Source organism: Hemiscyllium ocellatum (genome assembly GCF_020745735.1).
Source record: "Hemiscyllium ocellatum isolate sHemOce1 chromosome 27 unlocalized genomic scaffold, sHemOce1.pat.X.cur. SUPER_27_unloc_18, whole genome shotgun sequence".
In the NCBI taxonomy this organism is placed as follows: domain Eukaryota; kingdom Metazoa; phylum Chordata; class Chondrichthyes; order Orectolobiformes; family Hemiscylliidae; genus Hemiscyllium; species Hemiscyllium ocellatum.
In genome coordinates, this window is record NW_026867485.1 from 595009 (window position 1) to 607208 (window position 12200).

At 47.4% G+C, this 12200-nt stretch overlaps 1 non-coding gene across 1 annotated transcript; it reads left to right on the forward strand.

Moving 5' to 3' along the window:
• Positions 1-906: 906 nt before the first annotated feature.
• Positions 907-981, forward strand: trnan-guu (transfer RNA asparagine (anticodon GUU)). Its single transcript has one exon. It is a non-coding gene; the product is annotated as a tRNA-Asn (tRNA).
• Positions 982-12200: the final 11219 nt, after the last annotated feature.

Genomic DNA, 12200 nt, shown 5'->3' on the forward strand with positions numbered 1-12200 from the left:
TCATCCCTTGGATTTTCTATCCTGGGCTGACAGGGATGGGTTTTGTCACTCTTTTTGTAGGACATTACAAGTGGAAGTTTTGCAGAAAAGTACCACAATGCAATCTGATTAATCAGGACCTGGATGTTTTCGGTCTTTGAATGTAAGTAGTATTGTGCTCCAGAACATTGGTGTTCACAGTTTATAATACTTATCTTCCCAGTCCTGTATCACTTGTCGAAAATGTTTAAATTTGCGTCTTGTAATCCTTTCACTGTCTGCTAAAGAGGCAAGTGTTTGCGTGTTTTACCTAAGTTATGTTGACCTTGCATACCTCGAGCCTCAAGCTAATTTCACGAGAAACCTTCTCCAGTTCAAAAGCAAACTGTTAGTGATGGCTCTGTTTCTTGTCACGTATCCAATTTCAGATCGATGTTGTTAATGACCCTTTTATTCCTTCAGATCCACGTTCCGCTCACAGGGCTAGAACAGAACTGTCACCAAATACATTACCAATCTACATTCATCCTAACGATTGTCCAGAGACAGTCCAGGACAACGTCCTCTTGTTGTAGAGGCGGGAGATTGACTCTGATGTTCTCGGGGTATGAACTGATCTGAGACATTGAAAGAATTGTCGTTCCTGCATCAGGAATTCAAACCCCTTCTCTCCTCCGAGCCAATGAGAAGAACTCGGGAACAGGCAAAACACTGAAAGGCTGAAGGGCGGCGGCCCCGGAGCACAAAGCTAGTTCCTCGTGACATGGATGTGTCTGCAGACTGTCCCGGTGTCTCCACAATGAATGTCCCAGGCTTTATTATGTAAAAGGTAAAACTGATAGACGACAATTGTAATTCTCGGGGGGCCGGCTGAATTATGAACTCAAAACAGCTCCCCTAAGCGATGTGCAGCCCACACTCGCACGTACCTCTGTTGGCGCAATTGGTTAGCGCGTTCGGCTGTTAACCGAAAGGTTGGTGGTTCGAGCCCACCCAGGGGGCGGTGTGCTTGCTGCCCGTTCTTGGCTTTGAGGACGTCTTTTAATGGGTCAGGAAAATGTTCCCCAAACAGAAATCCTTTCCCCAAAGGGGTTTCTGGATTGAATTAATGTCTGTCGTGAGGGAATGCGGATGCTGAGAAGCCGAGACAAAAAGAGAACTCGACAGTACCTGTCGAGAGAAAACGGAATTCTGAAACGTTGTCTCTGATTCTCATTCCACCGATGTTGCCTGACCTTCTCAGTTCCTCCTGCAGTCTCGTGTTTTGTTTTTGACTGAAAGTTCATTTCATCTTTTGCGATGAAAACCCAGACTCGCCGTGTGCAGATATTTAACCCTTTCGAATCACTGTGAAATGATTGGATTCAAACAAACTCTGCGATAATTCACTCTTTCTCTGCTCCACAGGCAGACAGACCTGGGAAGTGAAGCTGTCAGTGTGGTTCTGTATTCGTGGGCCGAGTGGTTAATGCGATGGACTTGAAATCCATTGCGCTTTCCCACGCAGGTGTGAACCCCGCCGACTACAAAATGTGAAATGTCGCGAAAAGAAAGGGAGCTTGCTTCCCGGCTTCTTCTTTAAGATTCAAATCAGTGGAGGGGGAAAATATTTCACTCACATTGGGAGTGGTGGGAAACTGTAACCCACTGCCTGTTCGGGTGGAACAAGCAGATACACGCAGAGCTTCTTTTGAGGCTATGAGCCAAGTGTTTGGAAATGAGACTAGAACAGTGAGGGGCTGGAAATCGTGATCGAAATGAAGCAGGCACCTGAGGACAAGGGTGTTTCCTTTGCCAGTGAAAGATACTGCTTCACAAAGTTGTGACTGTGGAAGGGAAGCAGTGACGCTGATTATCTTTGGTTGTTGACCTTGTGACTGTTCCCATTGCTGCGCATGTCCGTGTTAACGTCAGAACTCTGCAGCATGGTGGCGTAAGATACGCAAAGGGCCGGGGCGCAATGGATGACGCATCTGAGTCCACCTAACTGTTTGAAATGCAGCTCACAGCTTCTTCACACACCCAATTAATCTTTTCATTGTCCTGAAGCCGGCAAACGGTTTGAATTCCGATCTGCGGGAATGAGAATCTTCTCATTGTCTCGCGTCAATAAATATCTCTGAGAACATCGGAGTCAAGTCACAGCGTTGTCAGATGAGAGGAAGCTGAAATAACCCCACACGCTGCTGACGGGCACGTTTTACTTTTCCCACCCACCGCCCCAACCACTGCGGCTCTGGGAGTGGAAAGGAAACAATCACCAAAACCCAGTCTTGGCTTTGTGAGTCTTCAGAAAATAAGCAAACGTTCATCCCTTCGGATTTTCTATCCTGGGCTGACAGGGATGGGTTTTGTCACTCTTTTGTAGGACATTACAAGTGGAAGTTTTGCAGAAAAGTACCACAATGCAATCTGATTAATCAGGACCTGGATGTTTTCGGTCTTTGAATGTAAGTATTGTGCTCCAGAACATTGGTGTTCACAGTTTATATACTTATCTTCCCAGTCCCCTGTATCACTTGTCGAAAATGTTTAATTTGCGTCTTGTAATCCTTTCACTGTCTGCTAAAGAGGCAAGTGTTTGCGTGTTTTACCTAAGTTATGTTGACCTTGCATACCTCGAGCCTCAAGCTAATTTCACGAGAAACCTCTCCAGTTCAAAAGCAAACTGTTAGTGATGGCTCTGTTTTTGTCAGATGTGCAGATTTTACGCTGGGAAGGCGAGAGATTGAAACGAATAGAGACACACGTTGACTTAAGTGTAGAACCAGCAGAGCGAAGGTGGGCCGCATGGCCTCGTCTGCGCTGCGACACATGCTGTGATTCAGTGTGAAATCACAGTTCGACCAAGAATGTGGGAATTTAGTAAAAACGTTTCTATTTACACAGCTCCATACGTCTGCGAAACAGCATTTACACGACAGCAGCGGAGGTCTTTGACATCAGTCTCGACGTGCAGGCGCGTGCCAGATGAAAACCTGAAGTGCTCTGTGGCAGCGGTTCACACAAGCAGAGTGGCGCAGCGGGAGCTGGTGTGGATCGAAACCGTCCTTACTATTGTTCAATGCTACTCGAGCTGCTTTCCTTTGGATCGGCGCTCTCTTCTGAATGGCATGTAGCATATCCGTGCACTCGCCAACTCCACTCATTCAAGGGGCATGGTTTTAGAAGTCTCAGTGGCATTCTGTTCTTCAGCAGTTTTCTCTGAACTGATCGCAAAACCCAGTTCTCTGCGATGCCAATCAGCTGGTCAAGTTGAAACAAATGCCTTGCGTTTTCGTCCATTTCCTGCAGTGATTCGCCACCCTGGTTCAGACGTGAATGACAAGCATGTCAAATACCTCATCACGACTCAGACACAGTTCCCCACGATTCGGACGGATCCCACCGATTGTGAGTAACCTCAGAGAGAGAGAGACAGGCAGTCGCGTGGACTCGATGGGCTGAACGGCTTGTGTCTACTCGAGAATGGTGCTACGTGTTTATGCCGTCCCACTGCCTGTCTCTGGGACAGAGAGGCTGAGGGAGCAAAACTGGTTCATTTTTAACTGTCCCTTCCGTGTTGGACTGCCTGCAGTCCCTCAGCTCAGGGCCGTGGGGAGGACTCTCAGTGAGTGAAGGTTTCACTCGATTCTCTTCATCTGGGACACTTGGGGCTCAGATGTTAACTGCTGCGCGGTAGCAACAAAGAAAGCGATGCCCACTTTTGCAATAGACTTTCCGTAAGATTGCTGCGTGAAGACGATTTCTGAAAACACAACAAGGATGCCAACAATGTGATTTACCTGGGCGAAGAGTCCTCGGTGTCCATTTCTTTCTGTCCTGCCAGCACAGCATCTTTCTATCTCTCCGATAACAGACCTTTGGAGAAAGTTCACAATCAAAGTTGTTCATGTTCCCCGCGTTAGTATAACTGACACCTCTCACCCAAGGGTTTCAGGGAGAGAGGGAGAAAGAGAGAGAGAGAGAGCAGAAGAGCGAATGGACTCTACCCTCCACCAACCCTAAATCCGCCCCCCCCCTCCTCCCAGAACAACGTGCAAGTAGAAATAAACTGGTTTAATTATCTACCAGTGGAGATAGTCCAGTTCCTGGGGATGAGACAAACATCAGCGCCTCGGGGACAGAATGGCAAGCAGATTTTCTGGAAACGCTTTGCTGCTTGCAATTCTTGGAGCAATGTGGAATGTACTTCACACTGAGCAAGTTTCAGCTGGCTCAGAGTCTCCAATGTACATTGCTGTGTTTGCCGCCAGCACAGGGAGAGAACAATAGGAAGGACGTAGGAGTGAATAACGATCCGCGTGAGAGGGCGAATAACTGTTCATGGAGACTGTTAGTGGCTAACAATACGTAGTGTGTCATAGCAGACGAGGTGATAACAAGGAGTCGTTTGTGTGGTAGGGGTCAAGGACATGGGGGAGTTCAAGCCCTAAAGTTCTGGAACTCGATATTGAAGACCGGAGGGCTGGAAGGTCTCCAAGTGGAAAATGAGGTGTTGTTCTTTCATCTGGAGCTAGAACACTGCTGCAAGCCTGAGACAGAGATGTTGGCCAGGGAACAGGGTGATGTGTTAAAGTGGCAGACAACCGCCAGGTCAGGGCCTTTTTCCTCCGGGCAGAACCGGGATGTTCTGCGAAGCAGTCACCCTAGTTTATGCTTCATGCTACATTGGGGAAACGACACTGCGAGCAGTGAATGCAGTGGACTAGGTTGTGGCAAAAGTGCTGCTTCACCTGGCAGGTATGTTTGAGCCCTTGGATATTCTGGAGGGGCAGGTAAATGGGCAGGTGTTACACATTCGGCGGTTGCAGGCGAAAGTGACTTGGCACATGGGAGGTGGGTGTGGGGTGTTGCGATTGAAGGAAGAGTGGACCCGAAGTGTACCCCTGGCACAACGGGTGTGTGTTGGGACCATAACCCATTCTCTCCTATTCACTCAATGTCGTCTTTAGCAGCTTTTCCGTATAAAAGCGCTCTGTTCTGCACCTCGCCTTCTCATCTGCTTCCGAAAAAAGCTTGGGCATAAATATTTCACAGTGATATACTGATCCAATGTGCACAGTCGAGTTGATACACTTGTGGAGATCTGCGTGGTCTTCTCCTGTTCTCTGTATCCTATGGTGAGGAGGGTAATGCTTGTCACTGGCCGCTCGGGTGTCAGAGACGAGTTTTAACCTTCCCTTCCGTGTTGGATTGCCTGCAGGCCCTCAGCTCAGGGTCGTGGGGATGACTCTCAGTGAGTGAAGGTTTCACTCGGATTCTCTTCATCTGGGACACTTGGGGCTCTCAAAAAGCACCTTGATGAAACGAGGTTGGGCTGTCTGGAGTACGAACGAGGCTGAAAACACGGAAGTGAAATGGTTGGAGATAGTGTTGAACAGGTTGACGTGAGCTGTGCGGTGTTTGAGGAATGTCAGCAATGAAGGTAGTTTGCAAAATTGGGTCAGCTTTCCTCAGAGAACCGAAGTTTTCCAAGTCATGTGGGACCGAGAAAAAGGAAGATAAAATGACATTATAAAGGACGTTTTCGTGCAGAGAGTGGTTCGGGTCAGATTTCCACTGTTGCGCTGGCTCCCTTGTGGAGCTCTGAGTTGTTTCGTGCTCTTCTGTCGGTGTGTTCTGACCTCATGTGAAACCTCTTCTCTCAGGATGGTAATGAACTGGTGAAGTTGAAACACATGACTTGCTGTTTTTGTCCATTTCCTGCGGTAAAGTAACAGACGCCCGTGTAACAAAATACTTTCTGCAGGATTGCTGTGTCAAGGCAAATTCTGAACACCAAACAGGCTGCGCAAGAAGGCACTCGTATCAATTTACCTGAGGGAAGACTCTCCGGTGTCCATTTCTGTCTGTCCCGATAGCACATCACCTTTCCATTTCTCCCATAACAGACCTTTGGAACAAGTTCAAAGTTGTCATTTGATGCATTCGTGTCAATGACGTCTCCTACCCCATGTGATAGTGAGAGGGAGCAGAAGAGCGAATGGGCTCTGCCTTCCACCAGCACAGCTTGCAAGTAGAAACAAAATGGATCAATTATCCGCTAGTGGAGAGAGCCCGGTCCTGGGGACGGGACAAACAGCAGTGTCTGGGAACAGGGAGACAGATTGAAAAGCAGATGTTCTTGAAACTCGTTGCTGCTTGAAATTCTGGGAGCAATGTACAATGTATTTCATACTGAGCAAGTCTCAGCTGCTTCTGGAGCTGGCTGCGCCATGGCATGTAGCTCGTTGGTCTCAGGGTATGAACAGGTTGACGTGAATGGTGCCGTGCCTGAGGAGTGTCAACAATGAAGGTAGATTGGAAAGTTGGGACAGATCTCCTTGGACCTGTGGTTCTGTGGAGGAGGATCATAAGACACAGAATATAGAATAAAAGATTATAGTGTTATGCAACATAAATGATATATTGAAGAAACCTAGATTGCTGTTGAGTCTTTCATCTTTTAAAACGGGTTGTAGATTTCGATTCATTCATCTGTAAACCCCAGAACTTTTTAAAAGTCACATTCTCCAGGTAACCTAAGGTTCAATAAAAGGTGGTGACACCTCAGGTCAGACAATGCATGAAAGCTGTGAGGGTAGGGTCTGTCTGCATTCTTATCTTGAGTGAGACTGGTTCTATTTCCAAATATGTAATCCTGCAAACGCAGATTCACCCCAAAGACTTCTATATGTGAGTGCATGCATGAGAGAGAGTGGGTGAGTTTGCGTGTGCATGCTGGATATGTGTGTGTGTGTGTGTGTGTGTGTGTGTGTGATGGAATATAAGCATGTGAGATGGTGTGTGCGTGAGTTTGAGTGTGGGGATGTATTACTGTGTATCTGAGAGAGAGCAGGTCTATCAGAGAGGGTCTGCATGAGCGTGTGAGTATGTAAGAGAGTGTGCTTGTGTGTGTGAGTGTATTGTGTAGGTGGGTCTCCTGTAGTGTGACATGAACCCAGGGTCTCGGCTGAGGCCATCCTCATGTGTTCTAAACTTGGCTATCAGCCTCTGCTCGGCCACTAGATCAAAGAGGGCTGAGGCACGAGAAAGGATGGGCGGGGGCACTGGTGGTGGTGGAGAAGGGAGAGAAATGGAGAGGGGCAGAGGTTGGGGAGTAGAGAATGACCGGGGTTCAGAGGGTTGGGGAGAGAATCGGGGTGCAGTGTGAAAAGGGGAGAAAGGGCAGGGGGCAGTGGTTGGGGAGAAAATGGACAAGGGGCAGAATGTGAAGCGAGAGACAGCACAAATCCCACCTTTCCCAGGACTGGTGTCAGTGTCCCACGAACTGGAACCCACTCGTCCCATAGCAGATTTAAGGCAATCCTTTTTCAATATAAGCATGGCTAAGGCATATCATCCCTGCAGGCCATCACATCGACCTTCCCAACAGCATCCCACCCAGACCCACTCGATTAAGCCAGTTCCCCATGGCTATTTTCTGATGAAGGGTTTTGCCCAAAACATCGAATATCCTGCTCCTCAGATGCTGCCTGACCTGCTGTGCTTTTCCAGCACACAGTCTCGACCCTAATCTCCAGCATCTGCAGTCCTCACCTTCGCACTGTAAGGGATGTATGTTATATTCTTAGTCTTTTAAATCTTTTAAAATCTTTTCCCCTCACCCTAAACCTATACCCTGTAGTTTTGGAATACCTCTACCCTGGGGAATGGACAGAAACATTGAGCAGCCAGACAAAATGCAAAAGGAATAACATGTCAAGGCACAGGGGAAAAACATTTCGACAAAAAATTGCTTTGGTATTTTTCTCTCGTATTCGCAGTTGGACACTTAAAATTTGTCATGATGTGGAGGTGCCCGTGATGGACTGGGGTGTACCAAGTTAAAAATCACACAACAGCAGGTTACAGTCCAATCGGCTTGTTTGGAAGCACTAGCTTTCGGAGCGCCGCTCCTTCATCAGGCGGTGGTGGAGTATAAGATCATAAATTCTGTGTCTTACGATCTTACACTCCACAATCACCCGGTGAAGGAGCAGCGCTCTGAAAGCTAGTGCTTCCAAATCAGTCTGTTGGACTCTAACCAGGTGTTTTGTGATTTTTAACTTTAAAATCTGTAACAACTTCCTGCATACTGAGCATGCTCCGCGGTGTCAGCAAAGCACTGCGCACATTCCTTGGTGCCCGCAGAAACTGTGCGTCAGCTCCTTTCCATTCACCAATGAAGAACCTTGGAGGACCGGAAAGAGACTGGTCCTCCTGCCAATCAGAGCCGGCCATTGTCGAAATGTGGAGATTGGACCGTGAGCTCTGAAGCTGCTGCTCCTCCTTCCTCTGTGAACTTTACCCCAGACTGTAACTTCCTTCCTCTGTCTAACTTTTGTAAGTACAACAGTCTGTTTATGACCAATTTTTCCATTTTTTGTTTCATTCTGGGGTTCAATTGTTTACATGCAGCAACTGAAAGGAAAGAGTGAATTGAGGCGTGGGGGAGGGGACAGACTCTGGAAAAGTTGATCCAGGTCTGTGTCTCAATTTGCAAACACATGGCAAATGAATTGACACAATCTAAAGCTTTTGATATTAAAAAACGCAGAGAAGAGGCGCATTGTTTAAATGGTGATTTGTTGAGATGTGGCGAAAGTGAGATGATGGAGATCAGAGTTGAAAAGTGTGGCGCTGGAAAAGCACAGGAGGTCAGTCAGCAACTGAGGAGGAGGAGAGTCAATGTTTTGGGCACGAGCCCTTCATCAGGAATGATGTGTGGATGGACAGAGGGGCCTCAGCGTCCTTCTACACCAGTCACTGTCTGTTGTCAGACAGGAGCAGCAAGCAATCAGCAAGGCCAGTGATATATTAGCAAGAGAAGTTGGGTTCACAAGTGGCGATGTCTTCCTGCAGTTAGATCAGTCATTGAATGTATTCAACGCTGAGTTCATTTGACTTTGAAGAACAAAGTGGATGGGTATTGGGGAAGGTGAGAAACTGGTTTTAAGACCAGTATAGAACAGTTACAGGGTCATACAGGACAGAAACAGACCATTAAGTCCAACTAGTCCATGCTGACTGTGTTCTGAAACTAAACTAGTCCCACCTGCCAGTGTTTGGTCCAGACTCTCTGAACCTTTCCTATTACAATTGCAACATTTAAGAGGCATTTGGATGGGTATATGAATAGGAAGGGTTTGGAGGGATATTGGCCGGGTGCTGGCAGGTGGGACTAGATTGGGTTGGGATATCTGGTCAGCAGGCACGGGTTGGACCGAAGGGTCTGTTTCCATACTGTACATCTCTATGACTCTATGTACTTATCCAAATGTCTTTTAAACACTGTAACTGTACCTGCATCCACCACCTCCTCTGGACATTGATACCACATGAGAACTATTCTCTGTCTTAAAATAAAAAGGTGCCCCTCATGTCTTTTTAAAAACGCCATCCCATACTCCTAATTTCTTCGTCTCCGCCGCATCTGCTCCCAGGAGGACCAGTTCCAATACAGTAAAACCCAAATGGCCACCTTCTTCAAAGACCGCAATTTCCCCCCAGACGTGATCGATGATGCCCTCCACTGCATCTCCTCCACTTCCCGCTCCTCCGCCCTTGAGCCCCGCCCCTCCAATCGCCACCAGGGCAGAACCCCACTGGTCCTCACCTACCACCCACCAACCTACACCCGGACTAACCCAACCCAACCACCCGTGGCTCAACACTTCCACTCCTCCTCCCACTCCACCAAGGACATGCAGGTCCTGGGGCTCCATCGTCAGACCATAGCAACACGACGGCTGGAAGAAGAGCACCTCATCTTTCGCCTAGGAACCCTCCAACCACAACGGATGAACCTAGATTTCTCCAGTTTCCTCATTTCCCCTCCCCTCACCTTGTCTCAGTCAAATCCCTCAAATTCGGCACCGCCTTCCTAACCTGCAATCTTCTTCCTGACATCTCCGTCCCCACCCCCTCTCCGGCCTATCACCCTCACCTTGACCTCCTCCACCTATCGCATTTCCAATGCCCCTCCCGCAAGTCCCTCCTCCCTACCTTTTATCTTAACCTGCTGGACACACTTTCCTCATTCCTGAAGAAGGGCTCATGCCAGAAATGTCGATTCCCCTGCTCTTTGGATGCTGCCTGACCTGCTGCGCTTTTCCAGCAACACATTTTCAGTTCTGCAAGGAAGTGTACAAACAACTGAACAGGAACACGACAGGCAACTACCAGAAGATCTGACCAAAGAGCACAACCGTGAACTGACAGCATTCATCAAGACTTCTGATCCAATCCTTCCAGAAGCTCAGCATCCACAGACGAGTTGAATCCGTGAACATGTCAGTATTCTACACCAGCATTCCTCACGATCATGGCATCACGGTAACAGCCTCAGTACTCAATACCAACAACTGCCAATCTCTGAGCACTGTCCTACAACTCATCCGCTTCATTCTCAACCACAACATTTTCACCTTTAACAACCAGTTCTTCATCCAGACACATGGAACAGCCATGGGGACCAAATTTGCACCCCAGTATGCCAACGCTTCATGCACAGTTTCGAACAAGGCTTTTTTTCTGCACAGGACCTCCAACCAACAATATACACTAGATATATGAATGACATTTCTTCCTCTGGACCCAAGGTGAGGAGTCACTGAAACAACGATCCTGTGGTATTAACAAGTTTCATCCCACCATCACACTCGTCACACTATTTAGTATCTGTCTCATTTTTGAACACATGCAGCTCTATCAAGGATGGATATCTCAGCACTTCTCTACACCGCAAACCCACGGATAACCTGACAGTGCTACACTTCTCTAGTGAAACATATTAAAACAGCCATTCCCTCTGGACAAGCCCTTCACATAAACAGGATCTGTTCAGGTGAGGAGGAACATGACAGACACTTTGAAGTACACAAACGTGCTCTCATTAGAACGGGGTACAATGCTCAACTCATCAACTGCCAGTTCCATGTGTCACAGCAAGAAACTGTAATGACTTCCTTTAGGAGACAGACATGAGCTGCAACCAAAATGGTACCCTTTGTTGTCCAGTACTTCTCAGGAGCCGAAACACTACGCCACATTCTTCGCAGCCTGCAACACATTATTGATGAGGATGAGCACCTCGCCAAGACCTTCCCCATGACTCCACTTCTCGCCTTCAAACAACCACTAAACTTTACACAGATAATTGTTCGCAGAAAATCACCTAGCCTTCAGGACAATACGATACAACTCTGTCACGGCAGATGATGAAAGACGTATCAGAGTGTTGACACGCTTACCACCATTACACATGGGGACACCACCCACCATGAGTGCAGCAGGTACTCATGTGACTCAGCCAGCATTGTTTACCTCATACGTTGCAGGCAACAATGCCCTGAGTCTTGGTATATTGGTGAGACCGAGCAGAGGCTACAGCAACAAATGAACGGACACTGCACAACAATCACCAGCTAGGAGTGTTCCCTCCCAGTTGAACCTTGGACCTTCGGGTGACCATCCTTCAAGGTAGACTTCAGGATAGGCAAAAAAGGAAAGTGGCTGAGCAGAGACTGATAGCCAAGTTCAAAATCCATGGAGGTGGCCTCAACCAGGACTGTAGGTTCATGTCACACTACAGGTGACACCACTACACTCTCTCTCTCTCTCACTCTCACTCACTCACTCACATACACCCTCACACAGACTTATACCCCATTATACTCTCTCACACACACATGATCACTCGGTTTCTCCTGCGCGCACACACACACAAATTTGTGGGTTGAATTTGTACTTGCAGAATCGCATTTTATTTTGCAGAAAAACGCATAAACGTAAGATTCTGTAATACCACGATAGAAATAGAATCCGTCTGACCTAACATTGGGACACAGACAGACTTTAACTTAACACCTTCAATGCATTATCTGATTGAGATGACACCTATTGTTAAAAGCTATCTTGAGAACGTAACTTTTGAAAAGTTCTGGGATTTACAGATGTAGGAATCAAAACTAACATGGTCATTCTAAAAGATGGTAGAGGTCAGCTGAAGTTGTTTAATATTACATCTCATGACACTGCAATCCTGTTGCTATAAAGTCTGTGTGTTATGATTCTGCTCCACAACCAACCGATGAAGAAGCAGCGCTTCGAAAACTAGTGATTCCAAATTAACCTGTTGGACTAAAACCTGGCATTGTGTGAATTTTAACTTTGAAAATCTGTCAGTAATGCCAACATCTCCGTACTGCGCATGCTACTCGGTGTCAGCAACCCAG